This window comes from Salmo salar, chromosome 02 (assembly GCF_965601325.2).
Source record: "Salmo salar chromosome 02, fSalSal1, whole genome shotgun sequence".
Taxonomy (NCBI): domain Eukaryota; kingdom Metazoa; phylum Chordata; class Actinopteri; order Salmoniformes; family Salmonidae; genus Salmo; species Salmo salar.
Genome location: NC_138292.1, coordinates 98,103,766 through 98,122,090, shown reverse-complemented (window position 1 = coordinate 98,122,090; position 18,325 = coordinate 98,103,766). Strand labels below are relative to the sequence as shown.

Sequence of the window (18,325 nt, the reverse complement as noted above, 5' to 3'; positions counted from 1 at the left end):
TATCGACCTTAAGATGTGGTTTCCACCGTGACAAAAGTATGTATTGTGTGAAAGTCCAAAACCACTGAGAATTAATTTTCACATTCAGACAACACTCTCTTTTTATAAGCTTTGCTGCCCCGTGTGAGGATCGAAAACATGACCTTCAGATTATGAGACTGACGCGGTGCCTGCTGCGCCCACGAGGCACTTTTAATAATTAAGCGTAAAGAAAAAATATCGATAACGACCTTCAGATTTTGACAGTGACGTTGTAAGCACCGTGCCAAAATGTATGGTCTGAAAGTCCACATCACATGAGAAAAAAACAATGATTTCATTCTAAAGGATAAAATATAGATATGGATACCGACCTTCAGATTTTGACAGTGACGTTGTAAGCATCGTGACAAAAGTATGTATCGTCTGAACGTCCAATACCACTGAGAATTAATTTTCACTTCATCTTCAGAAAACACTGTTTTTTTAAAAGCTTTGCTGCCCCGTGTGAGGATCGAACTCACTACCTTCAGATTATGAGACTGACGCGCTGCCTGCTGCGCCAACGAGGCACTTTTAAACATTAAGCGTAAAGAAAAAATATCGATAACGACCTTCACTTTTTGACAGTGACGTTGTAAGCACCGTGCCAAAATGTATGGTCTGAAAGTCCACATCACCTGAGAAAAAAAATATGATTTCATTCTAAAGTAAAAAATATAGATATCGACCTTAAGATGTGGTATCCACTGTGACAAAAGTATGTATTGTCTGAAAGTCCAAAACAACTGAGAATTAATTTTCACTTCATCTTCAGACAACACTGTCTTTTTAAAAGCTTTGCTGCCCCGTGTGAGGATCGAACTCACGACCTTCAGATTATGAGACTGACGCGCTACCTACTGCGCTAACGAAGCACATTTAATCGACAAATCGAAAGAAAAAAATATCGATACCGACCTTCACTTTTTGACAGTGACGTTGTAAGCACCGTGCCAAAATGTATGGTCTGAAAAACCACAACACCTGAGAAAAAAACTATGATTTCATTCTAAAGTAAAACAATTTGATATGGACCTTAAGATGTGGTTTCCACCGTGACAAAAGTATGTATTGTCTGAAAGTCCAAAACCACTGAGAATTAATTTTCACCATCAGACAACAGTCTTTTTATAAACTTTGCTGCCCAGTGTGAGGATCGAACTCACGACCTTCAAATTACGAGACTGACGCGCTGCCTGCTGCACCAACGAGGGACATTAAATCGTTAAGTGTAAGAAAAAATATCGATACCGACCTTCAGATTTTGACACTGACGTTGTAAGCACCGTGCCAAAATGTATGGTCTGAAAGTCCACAACACCTGAGAAAAAAACTATGATTTCATTCGAAAGTAAGAAATATAGATATCGACCTTAAGATGTGGTATCCACCGAAACAAAAGTATGTATTGTCTGAAAGTCCAAAACATCTGAGAATTAATTGTCACTTATTCTTCAGACAACACTTTCTTTTTAAAATCTTTGCTGCCCCGTGTGAGGATCTAACTCACGACCTTCAGATTATGAGACTGACGCGCTGCATGCTGCCCCAACGAGGCACATTAAAGCATTAAGTGTAAGAAAAAATATAGATACCGACCTTCAGATTTTGACAGTGACGTTGTAAGCACCGTGCCAAAATGTATGGTCTGAAAGTCCACAACACCTAAGAAAAAAACAATGATTTCATTCTAAAGTAAAAAATATAGATATGGATTCCGACCTTCAGATTTTGACAGTGACGTTGTAAGCACCGTGACAAAGTATGTATCGTCTGAACGTCCAATACCACTGAGAATTAATTTTCACTTCATCTTCAGAAAACAGTGTTTTTTTAAAAGCTTTGCTGCCATGTGTGAGGATCGAACTCAGGACCTTCAGATTATGAGACTGACGCGCTGCCTGCTGCGCCAACGATACACGTTTAAACATTAAGCGTAAAGAAAAAATATCGATAACGACTTTCACTTTTTGACAGTGACGTTGTAAGCACCGTGCCAAAATGTATGGTCTGAAAAACCACAACACCTGAGAAAAAAACAATGATTTCATTCTAAAGTAAAAAATATAGATATCGACCTTAAGATGTGGTATCCACTGTGACAAAAGTATGTATTGTCTGGAAGTCCAAAACCACCGAGAATTAATTTTCACTTCATCTTCAGACAACACTTTCTTATTAACAGCATTGCTGCCCCGTGTGAGGATCGAACTCACGACGTTCAGATTATGAGACTGAGGCGCTACCTACTGTGCTAACGAGGCACATCTAATCAACAATTCGAAAGAAAAAATTATCAATACCGACCTTCACTTTTTGACAGTGACGTTGTAAGCACCGTGCCAAAAGGTATGGTCTGAAAAACCACAACACCTGAGAAAAAAACTATGATTTCATTCTAAAGTAAAACAATTTGATATCGACCTTAAGATGTGGTTTCCACCGTGACAAAAGTATGTATTGTCTGAAAGTCCAAAACCAGTGAGAATTAATTTTCACCTTCAGACAACACTGTCTTTCTATAAGCTTTGCTGCCCCGTGTGAGGATGGAACTCACGACCTTCAGATTATGAGACTGACGCACTGCCTGCTGCGCCAACGAGGCACTTTTAAACATTGAGCGTAAAGAAAAAATATCGATAACGACCTTCAGATTTTGACAGTGACGTTGTAAGCACCGTGCCAAAATGTATGGTCTGAAAGTCCACATCACCTGAGAAAAAAACAATGATTTCATTCTAAAGTAAAAAATATAGATATGGATTCCGACCTTCAGATTTTGACAGTGACGTTGTAAGCACCGTGACAAAAGTATGTATCGTCTGAACGTCCAATACCACTGAGAATTAATTTTCACTTCATCTTCAGAAAACAGTGTTTTTTTAAAAGCTTTGCTGCCCCGTGTGAGGATCGAACTCACGACCTTCAGATTATGAGACTGACGCGCTGCCTGCAGCGCCAACGAGGCACGTTTAAACATTAAGCGTAAAGAAAAAATATCGATAACGACTTTCACTTTTTGACAGTGACGTTGTAAGCACCGTGCCAAAATGTATGGTCTGAAAAACCACAACACCTGAGAAAAAAACAATGATTTCATTCTAAAGTAAAAAATATAGATATCGACCTTAAGATGTGGTATCCACTGTGACAAAAGTATGTATTGTCTGGAAGTCCAAAACCACTGAGAATTAATTTTCACTTCATCTTCAGACAACACTTTCTTATTAACAGCATTGCTGCCCCGTGTGAGGATCGAACTCACGACCTTCAGATTATGAGACTGAGGCGCTACCTACTGTGCTAACGAGGCACACCTAATCTACAATTCGAAAGAAAAAATTATCAATACCGACCTTCACTTTTTGACAGTGACGTTGTAAGCACCGTGCCAAAAGGTATGGTCTGAAAAACCACAACACCTGAGAAAAAAACAATGATTTCATTCTAAAGTAAAACAATTTGATATCGACCTTAAGATTAAGTTTCCACCGTGACAAAAGTATGTATTGTCTGAAAGTCCAAAACCAGTGAGAATTAATTTTCACCTTCAGACAACACTGTCTTTCTATAAGCTTTGCTGCCCCGTGTGAGGATCGAACTCACAACCTTCAGATTATGAGACTGACGCACTGCCTGCTGCGCCAACGAGGCACGTTTAAACATTGAGCGTAAAGAAAAAATATCGATAACGACCTTCAGATTTTGACAGTGACGTTGTAAGCACCGTGCCAAAATGTATGGTCTGAAAGTCCACATCACCTGAGAAAAAAACAATGATTTCATTCTAAAGTAAAAAATATAGATATGGATTCCGACCTTCAGATTTTGACAGTGACGTTGTAAGCACCGTGACAAAAGTATGTATCGTCTGAACGTCCAATACCACTGAGAATTAATTTTCACTTCATCTTCAGAAAACACTGTTTTTTTAAAAGCTTTGCTGCCCCGTGTGAGGATCGAACTCACGACCTTCAGATTATGAGACTGACGCCCTGCCTGCTGCGCCAACGAGGCATTTTTAAACATTAAGCGTAAAGAAAAAATATCGATAACGACTTTCACTTTTTGACAGTGACGTTGTAAGCACCGTGCCAAAATGTATGGTCTGAAAAACCACAACACCTGAGAAAAAAACAATGATTTCATTCTAAAGTAAAAAATATAGATATCGACCTTAAGATGTGGTATCCACTGTGACAAAAGTATGTATTGTCTGGAAGTCCAAAACCACTGAGAATTAATTTTCACTTCATCTTCAGACAACACTTTCTTATTAAAAGCTTTGCTGCCCTGTGTGAGGATCGAACTCACGACCTTCAGATTATGAGACTGACGCGCTACCTACTGCGCTAACGAGGCACATCTAATCAACAAATCGAAAGAAAAAATTATCAATACCGACCTTCACTTTTTGACAGTGACGTTGTAAGCACCGTGCTAAAATGTATGGTCTGAAAAACCACAACACCTGAGAAAAAAACAATGATTTCATTCTAAAGTAAAACAATTTGATATCGACCTTAAGATGTGGTTTCCACCGTGACAAAAGTATGTATTGTCTGAAAGTCCAAAACCACTGAGAATTAATTTTCACCTTCAGACAACACTGTCTTTTTATAAGGTTTGCTGCCCCGTGTGAGGATCGAACTCACAACCTTCAGCTTATGAGACTGACGCGCTACCTACTTCGCTAACGAAGCACATTTAATCAACAAATCAAAAGAAAAAATTAGCGATACCGACCTTCACTTTTTGACAGTGACGTTGTAAGCACCGTGCCAAAATGTATGGTCTGAAAGTCCACAATACCTGAGAAAAAAACTATTATTTTATTCTAAAGTAAAAAATATAGATATCGACCTTAAGATGTGGTATCCACCGTGACAAAAGTATGTATTGTCTGAAAGTCCAAAACATCTGAGAATTAATTTTCACTTCATCTTCAGAGAACACTTTCTTTTTAAAATCTTTGCTGCCCCATGTGAGGATCGAACACGCGATCTTCAGATTATGAGACTGACGCGCTACCTACTGCGCTAACGAAGCACATTTAATAAACAAATCGAAAGAAAAAAATATCGATACCGACCTTCACTTTTTGACAGTGACGTTGTAAGCACGGTGCCAAAAGGTATGGTCTGAAAAACCACAACACCTGAGAAAAAAACAATGATTTCATTCTAAAGTAAAACAATTTGATATCGACCTTAAGATGTGGTTTCCACCGTGACAAAAGTATGTATTGTCTGAAAGTCCAAAACCAGTGAGAATTAATTTTCACCTTCAGACAACACTGTCTTTCTATAAGCTTTGCTGCCCCGTGTGAGGATGGAACTCACGACCTTCAGATTATGAGACTGACGCACTGCCTGCTGCGCCAACGAGGCACTTTTAAACATTGAGCGTAAAGAAAACATATCGATAACGACCTTCAGATTTTGACAGTGACGTTGTAAGCACCGTGCCAAAATGTATGGTCTGAAAAACCACAACACCTGAGAAAAAAACAATGATTTCATTCTAAAGTAAAAAATATAGATATCGACCTTAAGATGTGGTATCCACTGTGACAAAAGTATGTATTGTCTGGAAGTCCAAAACCACTGAGAATTAATTTTCACTTCATCTTCAGACAACACTTTCTTATTAACAGCATTGCTGCCCCGTGTGAGGATCGAACTCACGACCTTCAGATTATGAGACTGAGGCGCTACCTACTGTGCTAACGAGGCACACCTAATCAACAATTCGAAAGAAAAAATTATCAATACCGACCTTCACTTTTTGACAGTGACGTTGTAAGCACCGTGCCAAAAGGTATGGTCTGAAAAACCACAACACCTGAGAAAAAAACAATGATTTCATTCTAAAGTAAAACAATTTGATATCGACCTTAAGATTAAGTTTCCACCGTGACAAAAGTATGTATTGTCTGAAAGTCCAAAACCAGTGAGAATTAATTTTCACCTTCAGACAACACTGTCTTTCTATAAGCTTTGCTGCCCCGTGTGAGGATCGAACTCACAACCTTCAGATTATGAGACTGACGCACTGCCTGCTGCGCCAACGAGGCACGTTTAAACATTGAGCGTAAAGACAAAATATCGATAACAACCTTCAGATTTTGACAGTGACGTTGTAAGCACCGTGCCAAAATGTATGGTCTGAAAGTCCACATCACCTGAGAAAAAAACAATGATTTCATTCTAAAGTAAAAAATATAGATATGGATTCCGACCTTCAGATTTTGACAGTGACGTTGTAAGCACCGTGACAAAAGTATGTATCGTCTGAACGTCCAATACCACTGAGAATTAATTTTCACTTCATCTTCAGAAAACACTGTTTTTTTAAAAGCTTTGCTGCCCCGTGTGAGGATCGAACTCACGACCTTCAGATTATGAGACTGACGCCCTGCCTGCTGCGCCAACGAGGCACTTTTAAACATTAAGCGTAAAGAAAAAATATCGATAACGACTTTCACTTTTTGACAGTGACGTTGTAAGCACCGTGCCAAAATGTATGGTCTGAAAAACCACAACACCTGAGAAAAAAACAATGATTTCATTCTAAAGTAAAAAATATAGATATCGACCTTAAGATGTGGTATCCACTGTGACAAAAGTATGTATTGTCTGGAAGTCCAAAACCACTGAGAATTAATTTTCACTTCATCTTCAGACAACACTTTCTTATTAAAAGCTTTGCTGCCCTGTGTGAGGATCGAACTCACGACCTTCAGATTATGAGACTGACGCGCTACCTACTGCGCTAACGAGGCACATCTAATCAACAAATCGAAAGAAAAAATTATCAATACCGACCTTCACTTTTTGACAGTGACGTTGTAAGCACCGTGCTAAAATGTATGGTCTGAAAAACCACAACACCTGAGAAAAAAACAATGATTTCATTCTAAAGTAAAACAATTTGATATCGACCTTAAAATGTGGTTTCCACCGTGACAAAAGTATGTATTGTCTGAAAGTCCAAAACCACTGAGAATTAATTTTCACCTTCAGACAACACTGTGTTTTTATAAGGTTTGCTGCCCCGTGTGAGGATCGAACTCACAACCTTCAGCTTATGAGACTGACGCGCTACCTACTTCGCTAACGAAGCACATTTAATCAACAAATCGAAAGAAAAAATTAGCGATACCGACCTTCACTTTTTGACAGTGACGTTGTAAGCACCGTGCCAAAATGTATGGTCTGAAAGTCCACAATACCTGAGAAAAAAACTATTATTTCATTCTAAAGTAAAAAATATAGATATCGACCTTAAGATGTGGTATCCACCGTGACAAAAGTATGTATTGTCTGAAAGTCCAAAACATCTGAGAATTAATTTTCACTTCATCTTCAGAGAACACTTTCTTTTTAAAATCTTTGCTGCCCCATGTGAGGATCGAACACGCGATCTTCAGATTATGAGACTGACGCGCTACCTACTGCGCTAACGAAGCACATTTAATAAAAAAATCGAAAGAAAAAAATATCGATACCGACCTTCACTTTTTGACAGTGACGTTGTAAGCACCGTGCCAAAAGGTATGGTCTGAAAAACCACAACACCTGAGAAAAAAACAATGATTTCATTCTAAAGTAAAACAATTTGATATCGACCTTAAGATGTGGTTTCCACCGTGACAAAAGTATGTATTGTCTGAAAGTCCAAAACCAGTGAGAATTAATTTTCACCTTCAGACAACACTGTCTTTCTATAAGCTTTGCTGCCCCGTGTGAGGATGGAACTCACGACCTTCAGATTATGAGACTGACGCACTGCCTGCTGCGCCAACGAGGCACTTTTAAACATTGAGCGTAAAGAAAACATATCGATAACGACCTTCAGATTTTGACAGTGACGTTGTAAGCACCGTGCCAAAATGTATGGTCTGAAAGTCCACATCACCTGAGAAAAAAACAATGATTTCATTCTAAAGTAAAAAATATAGATATGGATTCCGACCTTCAGATTTTGACAGTGACGTTGTAAGCACCGTGACAAAAGTATGTATCGTCTGAACGTCCAATACCACTGAGAATTAATTTTCACTTCATCTTCAGAAAACAGTGTTTTTTTAAAAGCTTTGCTGCCCCGTGTGAGGATCGAACTCACGACCTTCAGATTATGAGACTGACGCGCTGCCTGCTGCGCCAACGAGGCACGTTTAAACATTAAGCGTAAAGAAAAAATATCGATAACGACTTTCACTTTTTGACAGTGACGTTGTAAGCACCGTGCCAAAATGTATGGTCTGAAAAACCACAACACCTGAGAAAAAAACAATGATTTCATTCTAAAGTAAAAAATATAGATATCGACCTTAAGATGTGGTATCCACTGTGACAAAAGTATGTATTGTCTGGAAGTCCAAAACCACTGAGAATTAATTTTCACTTCATCTTCAGACAACACTTTCTTATTAACAGCATTGCTGCCCCGTGTGAGGATCGAACTCACGACCTTCAGATTATGAGACTGAGGCGCTACCTACTGTGCTAACGAGGCACATCTAATCAACAATTCGAAAGAAAAAATTATCAATACCGACCTTCACTTTTTGACAGTGACATTGTAAGCACCGTGCCAAAAGGTATGGTCTGAAAAACCACAACACCTGAGAAAAAACAATGATTTCATTCTAAAGTAAAACAATTTGATATCGACCTTAAGATGTGGTTTCCACCGTGACAAAAGTATGTATTGTCTGAAAGTCCAAAACCAGTGAGAATTAATTTTCACCTTGAGACAACACTGTCTTTCTATAAGCTTTGCTGCCCCGTGTGAGGATCGAACTCACGACCTTCAGATTATGAGACTGACGCACTGCCTGCTGCGCCAACGAGGCAGTTTTAAACATTGAGCGTAAAGAAAAAATATCGATAACGACTGTTACGTTCCCCAGTTTCTGTTGTGGTTTGTGTATTATCATGTATGTATTTCAGGAGATGGATTCCTGAAGTTATCAACGAGCAGCTGATTGAGCAATCAACATTGATTGTTTGGAGAGCTGACCCCGCCCCCCCTCATCAGGACGCAGCTGTCTCCAATTACTAACTTCTTCTGAAGCTATATAAGCCCCAGTTCTGTTGCTCAGAAGGGAGATGATTGCTGAGAGACAAGGCTAATGGCTGAGGGTTATAGCATGTTGGTTGTTTCCAAGAATTTTGGTATGTACTGTGTCCGTTGTTGCTGAGGGAGCTGATTGGTTGTGTGTGTCAATAGGATGCAGTGTTTTGATTATTGACTTACATTTGTGTAATTCTGTTTCATTTGTTCCCAGGGGGGAAGGGGAAGGCACCTAGGGAGTGTTTAGGCAAGAGGCCCGCGGGCATACATATACCCGTAGTAGTTTGCTGTCTATGCACACTAGGAAAGACCTGGGCGGACCATCCCCTGTATTTTGGTTAGTGCACCAGGTGGTGCTAGATAGGTAAGTAGTGGGTAGTCAGGTAAGGTAGGAGAGGGGGCTTTGATATTTACTTTCTTTGCTTTGGTTCCGTCCAGCCCCTTTTTCCCAAACCTTACCACGTGAAGGAATAAATTCCCTGTTAACGGTATTCTCTGCCTATTCGTCATACTTGTTCACACCTACACTTCCCTACCTTATTCACAACAAGGAGAGTTAAGTTGTAGCAGGGTGTTGCGTTCCCTCTTTCTAGAGGCGTGCGTAACATAATGGGGGCTCATCCGGGATCCCATTAAAACCCCCCGGACCCTGCTGCACTGAGCTTTCTGTGATTTGTGAGTAAAGGGTGACTAGTTTAGTTTGTGGTTAGTTCAGTGTTGAGCGTCATAGCATTAGCTATTTGTTGGCTCTTGTGTTTGGTGTAGTAGTTTACAATGGCTACTTTTGATGTACAATCCTTTTTGGATAACCCGTCGTGGGAGGTGTTTAATAAGTGTCGTAAAAGTGATTTAATGACCTTGGCTGACCATTATTCATTGTCTATTTCGCACAATTTAGTTAAGGCGGAGGTTAAGAAACTAGTGTTAAATGTATTGTTAGAAGAGGAGGTGCTTGAGTTACCGCTGCCTGAACCTACTACCCCTGTAGGGGATGTTGCTGCTCCTGTAAGCCCGTCGGTTTCTGAGACCGAAGGCGAGGCTAAAGCTCCAGCCACATTGCCCCGTTTTGATCCGCTCTCCCCACTGTCAACTGGTGATGCCAGAAGGGATGTCCGTTCTATACAGTTTCAACTGGAAGCGGAAGAGAGAGCCCAAATTAGGCGAGAAAATCTCCAGTTAGAAATCTGTAAAATAGAGGCTGAAAAAGAAAGAGAACAGCGGCAGTTGGAAATCTGTAAAATAGAGGCTGAAAAAGAAAGAGAACAGCGGCAGATGGATTTGAAAATGCGCCAAATGGAATTGGAGGCAGAGACATCGAGGCTAGCCTTTGTTCCTACTGTGCCTGTTAGTGAGTCGTCCTCACCAGCTGGAGTTTCCAACACGTTTGACATTAGTAGGCAGATTGCCTTAGTACCTTTGTTTAGAGAATCAGAGGTTGACTCCTATTTTTGTGTGTTTGAACGTATAGCCGTAGCCTTGAAATGGCCTGAAGAAGTATGGTGCTTATTACTTCAGTGTAAATTAACTGGAAAAGCCCAAGAGGTTTTATCAGCGCTACCTTTGGAAGATAGTTTGAACTATGAAGTGGTCAAAGCTACCGTTCTTCGTGCTTATGAGCTTGTGCCTGAGGCATACCGACAGAGATTTAGGTCTCATAGAAAGTCTCCTAGTAAGACTTATGTGGAATTTGCTAGAGACAAGGGAAATCTGTTTGATAAATGGCATGCTGCTAGTAAGGTAACTGATTTCAACTCTCTCCGGGAGTTAATTTTGTTGGAAGAGTTTAAAAATTGCTTACCCGAACGCATTGTAGTATACCTAAATGAACAGAAAGTATCCTCCCTGTCAGAAGCGTCTGTGTTGGCAGACGAGTTTGTATTGACGCACAAGAGTGTGTTTTCGGCTCATACTGAGAGTAGAGCTACTGAGTTGCCTACTTTTAGTCCCAGTCGGCCCACAGTATATCAAGCACGCCAGAAAAATGAGCGTCCCTGTTTCTATTGTCATAAAGTGGGACATGTGATTAATGATTGCTTCCTACTAAAACGCAAACAAGGGATGCCTTTTCGTGCCAAGCCGCCAACAGGTGTTGGGCTAATTCGTACTGTTGTGAGGTCTGAAACAAAACAGGTGCCTCAGGGTAACTGTAGTTTGAAAGTCTCAGTACCCGACCGCAGTTACGAACCGTTCATTTTTGAGGGGTTTGTGTCCATAGCGAATGACGAAGCATCTCAGCGTCCTGTTAAAATCCTTAGAGATACAGGGGCGGCGCAGTCATTTATATTGGTTGATGTGTTGCCCTTATCCGACAATACATACTGTGGTTCCAGTGTGTTAGTTCAGGGTATTGAAATGGGTTTTGTCCCAGTGCCGTTGCACTTTGTGAATGTACACTCTGAGTTAATCAGTGGAATATTCAGAGTAGGGGTACGTCCTAAGTTGCCAGTAAAAGGTGTGACCTTTATAATGGGTAACGATATTGCTGGAGGAAAGGTAGTACCCGTATTGGAAGTGTTGGATAAAAGTGACCACTCTCTCTCCAATGAGTTGGCACAGAGTTATCCCCATGTGTTCCCCGCTTGTGCTGTCACTCGTGCTCAGGCAAGACAAATGGGTGACGTGATAGATTTGTCAAAAACTGTTTTGTTTAAAGAAGTTGATCAAGAGGATGGGTTGTGTACTACCTCTAAGAAGCTGATCACCTCTGACAAACAGCCCAGGGGAAGTGAAATCGCGCCCCAATTACATGACATTCTTTTGACTGTCACCCCCGAGAAGGTGATTGAATGTCAAAAGGGAGACATCAGTCTTCGCAAGTGTTTTGCTTCGGTAACTTCCATTGAGGAAGCTAAAACTAAAGAGACTGCCTACTTTATGGAAGCAGGAGTTTTGATGCGTAAATGGGCAGCTCATGACACCGTTAGTGACTGGAGTGAAGTGTGTCAAGTGGTTGTTCCTACACCATTCCGACAGCAGGTGCTGTCACTCGCCCATGACCAGGCGTGGTCCGGACACTTAGGGATCACGAAGACTTATAACCGAGTCCTTCGACATTTTTTTTGGCCAGGTTTGAAGTCTGACGTTGTCCAATTCTGTAAGACATGCCACGTATGTCAACTCACTGGGAAAGCGAATCAAACAGTTCCACGTGCGCCGCTCTGCCCGATTCCTGTGGTGGGGGAACCGTTTGAAAAAGTGATAATTGATTGTGTAGGTCCATTGCCGAAAACCAGGTCAGGTAACCAGTTCTTACTAACAATAATGTGCAGTGCTACTCGATACCCAGAGGCTATTCCTCTACGGACAATAACGGCTAAGACTGTGGTGAAGGCATTAGTGAAGTTCTTCTCTACGTTTGGACTCCCTAAAGTAATCCAAACTGACCAGGGATCCAACTTTATGTCAAAGCTGTTCTCTAGTGTGTTAAAGACGCTGTGTATTTCCCATCAGGTCTCCAGTCCGTATCATCCAGAGAGTCAAGGGGCTCTCGAACGCTGGCATCAGACGCTGAAGGCAATGCTACGCAAGTATTGCATGGATACCAGTACTGATTGGGATGAGGGGGTGCCCTTTGTCTTATTTGCTATTAGGGAAACAATCCAAGAGTCCTTAGGGTTCAGCCCTGCTGACCTTGTGTTTGGACACACCCCACGGGGTCCGCTAAAGGTTTTGAAGGAGCATATCTTATCTCCTACACCCAGTAGCGCCCCTAAAAATGTGTTGGATTATGTCAGTAAGATACGGGAGAGACTGCACGCTGCAGGTGCATTAGCCCAAAAGTCTCTCTCCTCTACTCAAAAACGCATGAAGTTGCATTATGACAAAAAGGCTGTTGGCCGTTCTTTTGCACCAGGTGATCAAGTTTTAGTTTTGTTGCCAATCCCTGGCTCATCTCTGTCAGCACGTTTTTCTGGACCATATCTTGTGGAAAAGAAACTCAGTGACACCAATTATGTGATAAAGACCCCAGATCGGAGGCGTTCTTCCCGAATGTGTCATGTTAACATGCTGAAAGCATATTATATGCGTGATTCTCCCAACAGCTCCTCAAGAAAGCCTGTCCAGCCCGCCGTTTCCAGTGTGGCTGCGGTGGTGCTGAAGCCTGGCTGGTATCTAGAGGAGGATAAGGAGGATGGGTTGGAGTTACGCCATACGTTACAGCAGTGTGAACGCTTATGTAATTCAGAGATGCTGAAAAAGTTACCATCTCAAATGGAACATTTGGATAAAGACCAAACTAAGGATCTTGTCTTATTGATAAACAGTTTTCTCACTGTGTTTCAGGATGTTCCAAGTCGCACGTCCATCTTGGAACATGACGTGGATGTGGGGGACGCTGTTCCTATAAGTCAGCATCCGTACCGGGTTAATGCAAAGAAAAGGGAGGTAATGAAAAGTGAGGTAGCTTATTTATTACAGAATGACATGGCAAAACCCAGTAACAGCTCCTGGAGTTCCCCGTGTATTCTTGTTCCTAAGCCTGACGGTACGTCTCGCTTATGTACGGATTATCGTCGAGTAAATGCCGTTACAAAGACTGATTCTTTTCCTCTACCTCGCTTAGATGACTGCATTGATAGAATTGGCTCTGCTGCTTACGTTAGTAAATTAGATTTGCTAAAAGGTTATTGGCAGGTGCCTTTGACCTCTCGAGCTTCTGACATCTCGGCTTTCGTTACGCCAGATAACTTCGTACAATATTCTGTGATGCCCTTTGGAATGTGTAATGCACCTGCTACTTTTCAGCGGTTAGTTAACATTGTTTTTGCCGATGTACCAAATTGTACTGCTTATCTTGACGATGTGGTAATACATTCGTCTACTTGGTCTGATCATTTCGCCACCTTGAAAAGTGTGTTTCAGCGGTTGGCGAATGCTTCTTTAACCCTCAATTTGGCCAAGTGTGAGTTTGGGAAGGCTACAGTGACTTACTTGGGGAAACAAGTGGGACGAGGTCAAGTGCGCCCAGTAACTGGCAAAGTGGAAGCAATTGTTGCTTTTCCTGCTCCCACGACTCGCCGCCAGTTGCGCAGATTCCTGGGGATGGTAGGTTACTATCGTACTTTCTGTAAGAATTTCTCGACGGTAGTAGCTCCCCTTTCATCTCTGCTTAGTCCGACGGTACCATTTAAGTGGTCCCAGGACTGTAACTATGCTTTTGAGTCCGCTAAAGCGCTATTTTGTAGTGCCCCAGTGCTTGCCGCCCCCAACTTTGACAAACCTTTTAAGTTGGAGGTAGACGCTAGTATAGTGGGGGTGGGTGCGGTTCTCTTGCAGGAAGATGAAGATGGACTGGACCGACCCGTCAGTTTCTTCTCCCGTAAGTTCAACTCGTGTCAGTCAAGGTACTCCACAATTGAACAGGAAACGCTGGCTTTATTGCTAGCATTACAGTTCTTTGAGGTATATGTGGGTTCCAGTGCCTTGCCTGTAATGGTCTTCACGGACCATAATCCTTTGGTGTTCTTAAAGCAAATGTACAATCAGAACCGCCGCCTTATGCGGTGGGCTCTGATTGTACAAGGATATAATGTACAGATAGCCTATGTGAAGGGCTCGGCAAATGTGGTTGCCGACGCTCTATCACGGGTTTAGTAACTGGGGAAGCGTTGATTTTTGTTATTGCAAACTGTATGTTTGCATTTTTTGTGTTGGGCGTGTTACGTTCCCCAGTTTCTGTTGTGGTTTGTGTATTATCATGTATGTATTTCAGGAGATGGATTCCTGAAGTTATCAACGAGCAGCTGATTGAGCAATCAACATTGATTGTTTGGAGAGCTGACCCCGCCCCCCCTCATCAGGACGCAGCTGTCTCCAATTACTAACTTCTTCTGAAGCTATATAAGCCCCAGTTCTGTTGCTCAGAAGGGAGATGATTGCTGAGAGACAAGGCTAATGGCTGAGGGTTATAGCATGTTGGTTGTTTCCAAGAATTTTGGTATGTACTGTGTCCGTTGTTGCTGAGGGAGCTGATTGGTTGTGTGTGTCAATAGGATGCAGTGTTTTGATTATTGACTTACATTTGTGTAATTCTGTTTCATTTGTTCCCAGGGGGGAAGGGGAAGGCACCTAGGGAGTGTTTAGGCAAGAGGCCCGCGGGCATACATATACCCGTAGTAGTTTGCTGTCTATGCACACTAGGAAAGACCTGGGCGGACCATCCCCTGTATTTTGGTTAGTGCACCAGGTGGTGCTAGATAGGTAAGTAGTGGGTAGTCAGGTAAGGTAGGAGAGGGGGCTTTGATATTTACTTTCTTTGCTTTGGTTCCGTCCAGCCCCTTTTTCCCAAACCTTACCACGTGAAGGAATAAATTCCCTGTTAACGGTATTCTCTGCCTATTCGTCATACTTGTTCACACCTACACTTCCCTACCTTATTCACAACAAGGAGAGTTAAGTTGTAGCAGGGTGTTGCGTTCCCTCTTTCTAGAGGCGTGCGTAACAACGACCTTCAGATTTTGACAGTGACGTTGTAAGCACCGTGCCAAAATGTATGGTCTGAAAGTCCACAATACCTGAGAAAAAAACTATGATTTCATTCTAAAGTAAAAAATATAGATATATACCTTAAGATGTGGTATCCACCGTGACAAAAGTATGTATTGTCTGGAAGTCCAAAACCACTGAGAATTAATTTTCACTTCATCTTCAGACAACACTTTCTTATTAACAGCATTGCTGCCCCGTGTGAGGATCGAACTCACGACCTTCAGATTATGAGACTGAGGCGCTACCTACTGTGCTAACGAGGCACATCTAATCAACAATACGAAAGAAAAAATTATCAATTACCTTCACTTTTTGACAGTGACGTTGTAAGCACCGTGCCAAAAGGTATGGTCTGAAAAACCACAACACCTGAGAAAAAAACAATGATTTCATTCTAAAGTAAAACAATTTGATATCGACCTTAAGATGTGGTTTCCACCGTGACAAAAGTATGTATTGTCTGAAAGTCCAAAACCAGTGAGAATTAATTTTCACCTTCAGACAACACTGTCTTTCTATAAGCTTTGCTGCCCCGTGTGAGGATCGAACTCACGACCTTCAGATTATGAGACTGACGCACTGCCTGCTGCGCCAACGAGGCACTTTTAAACATTGAGCGTAAAGAAAAAATATCGATAACGACCTTCAGATTTTGACAGTGACGTTGTAAGCACCGTGCCAAAATGTATGGTCTGAAAGTCCACAACACCTGAGAAAAAAAATATGATTTCATTCTAAAGTAAAACAATTTGATATCGACCTTAAGATGTGGTTTCCACCGTGACAAAAGTATGTATTGTCTGAAAGTCCAAAACCACTGAGAATTAATTTTCACCTTCAGACAACACTGTCTTTTTATAAGCTTTGCTACCCCGTGTGAGGATCGAACTCACGACCTTCAGATTATGAGACTGACGCGCTGCCTGCTGCGCCAACGAGGCACATTTAAACGTTAAGTGTAAAGAAAAAATATCGATAACGACCTTCAGATTTTGACAGTAACGTTGTAAGCACCGTGCCAAAATGTATGGTCTGAAAGTCCACATCACCTGAGAAAAAAACAATGATTTCATTCTAAAGTAAAAAATATAGATATCGACCTTAAGATGTGGTATCCACTGTGACAAAAGTATGTATTGTCTGAAAGTCCAAAACCACTGAGAATTTATTTTCACCATCAGACAACAGTCTTTTTATAAGCTTTGCTGCCCCGTGTGAGAATCGAACTCACGACCTTCAGATTATGAGACTGACGCGCTGCATGCTGCACCAACGTGGCACATTAAAGCATTAAGTGTAAGAAAAAATATAGATACCGACCTTCAGATTTTGACAGTGACGTTGTAAGCACCGTGCCAAAATGTATGGTCTGAAAGTCCAAAACATCTGAGAATTAATTGTCACTTATTCTTCAGACAACACTTTCTTTTTAAAATCTTTGCTGCCCCGTGTGAGGATCTAACTCAAGACCTTCAGATTATGAGACTGACGCGCTGCATGCTGCACCAACGTGGCACATTAAAGCATTAAGTGTAAGAAAAAATATAGATACCGACCTTCAGATTTTGACAGTGACGTTGTAAGCACCGTGCCAAAATGTATGGTCTGAAAGTCCACAACACCGAAGAAAAAAACAATGATTTCATTCTAAAGTAAAAAATATAGATATGGATACCGACCTTCAGATTTTGACAGTGACGTTGTAAGCACCGTGACAAAAGTATGTATCGTCTGAACGTCCAATTCCACTGAGAATTAATTTTCACTTCATCTTCAGAAAACACTGTTTTTTTAAAAGCTTTGCTGCCCCGTGTGAGGATCGAACTCACGACCTTCAGATTATGAGACTGACGCGCTGCCTGCTGCGCCAACGAGGCACTTTTAAACATTAAGCGTAAAGAAAAAATATCGATAACGACTTTCACTTTTTGACAGTGACGTTGTAAGCACCGTGCCAAAATGTATGGTCTGAAAAACCACAACACCTGAGAAAAAAACAATGATTTCATTCTAAAGTAAAAAATATAGATATCGACCTTAAGATGTGGTATCCACTGTGACAAAAGTATATATTGTCTGGAAGTGCAAAACCACTGAGAATTAATTTTCACTTCATCTTCAGACAACACTTTCTTATTAAAAGCTTTGCTGCCCTGTGTGAGGATCGAACTCACGACCTTCAGATTATGAGACTGACGCGCTACCTACTGCGCTAACGAGGCACATCTAATCAACAAATCGAAAGAAAAAATTATCAATACCGACCTTCACTTTTTGACAGTGACGTTGTAAGCACCGTGCCAAAATGTATGGTCTGAAAAACCACAACACCTGAGAAAAAAACAATGATTTCATTCTAAAGTAAAACAATTTGATATCGACCTTAAGATGTGGTTTAAACCGTGACAAAAGTATGTATTGTCTGAAAGTCCAAAACCACTGAGAATTAATTTTCACCTTCAGACAACACTGTCTTTTTATAAGGTTTGCTGCCCCGTGTGAGGATCGAACTCACAACCTTCAGCTTATGAGACTGACACGCTACCTACTTCGCTAACGAAGCACATTTAATCAACAAATCGAAAGAAAAAATTAGCGATACCGACCTTCACTTTTTGACAGTGACGTTGTACGCACCGTGCCAAAATGTATGGTCTGAAAGTCCACAATACCTGAGAAAAAAACTATGATTTCATTCTAAAGTAAAAAATATAGATATCGACCTTAAGATGTG

The 18,325-nt window shown here is 41.2% G+C and overlaps 10 non-coding genes across 10 annotated transcripts; all 10 read right to left on the bottom strand.

Moving 5' to 3' along the window:
• Positions 1–823: 823 nt before the first annotated feature.
• Positions 824–896, bottom strand: trnam-cau (transfer RNA methionine (anticodon CAU)). The gene has a single exon. It is a non-coding gene; the product is annotated as a tRNA-Met (tRNA).
• A 2,365-nt stretch (positions 897–3,261) lies between these two features.
• trnam-cau (transfer RNA methionine (anticodon CAU)) lies at positions 3,262–3,334 on the bottom strand. Its single transcript has one exon. It is a non-coding gene; the product is annotated as a tRNA-Met (tRNA).
• Positions 3,335–4,310: 976 nt separating this feature from the next.
• trnam-cau (transfer RNA methionine (anticodon CAU)) lies at positions 4,311–4,383 on the bottom strand. Its single transcript has one exon. It is a non-coding gene; the product is annotated as a tRNA-Met (tRNA).
• Positions 4,384–5,683: 1,300 nt separating this feature from the next.
• Positions 5,684–5,756, bottom strand: trnam-cau (transfer RNA methionine (anticodon CAU)). Its single transcript has one exon. It is a non-coding gene; the product is annotated as a tRNA-Met (tRNA).
• Positions 5,757–6,732: 976 nt separating this feature from the next.
• Positions 6,733–6,805, bottom strand: trnam-cau (transfer RNA methionine (anticodon CAU)). Its single transcript has one exon. It is a non-coding gene; the product is annotated as a tRNA-Met (tRNA).
• A 1,318-nt stretch (positions 6,806–8,123) lies between these two features.
• trnam-cau (transfer RNA methionine (anticodon CAU)) lies at positions 8,124–8,196 on the bottom strand. The gene has a single exon. It is a non-coding gene; the product is annotated as a tRNA-Met (tRNA).
• Positions 8,197–8,468: 272 nt separating this feature from the next.
• On the bottom strand, positions 8,469–8,541 carry trnam-cau (transfer RNA methionine (anticodon CAU)). Its single transcript has one exon. It is a non-coding gene; the product is annotated as a tRNA-Met (tRNA).
• Positions 8,542–15,781: 7,240 nt separating this feature from the next.
• Positions 15,782–15,854, bottom strand: trnam-cau (transfer RNA methionine (anticodon CAU)). The gene has a single exon. It is a non-coding gene; the product is annotated as a tRNA-Met (tRNA).
• A 1,541-nt stretch (positions 15,855–17,395) lies between these two features.
• Positions 17,396–17,468, bottom strand: trnam-cau (transfer RNA methionine (anticodon CAU)). The gene has a single exon. It is a non-coding gene; the product is annotated as a tRNA-Met (tRNA).
• A 272-nt stretch (positions 17,469–17,740) lies between these two features.
• Positions 17,741–17,813, bottom strand: trnam-cau (transfer RNA methionine (anticodon CAU)). Its single transcript has one exon. It is a non-coding gene; the product is annotated as a tRNA-Met (tRNA).
• Between the last annotated feature and the right edge of the window lie 512 nt (positions 17,814–18,325).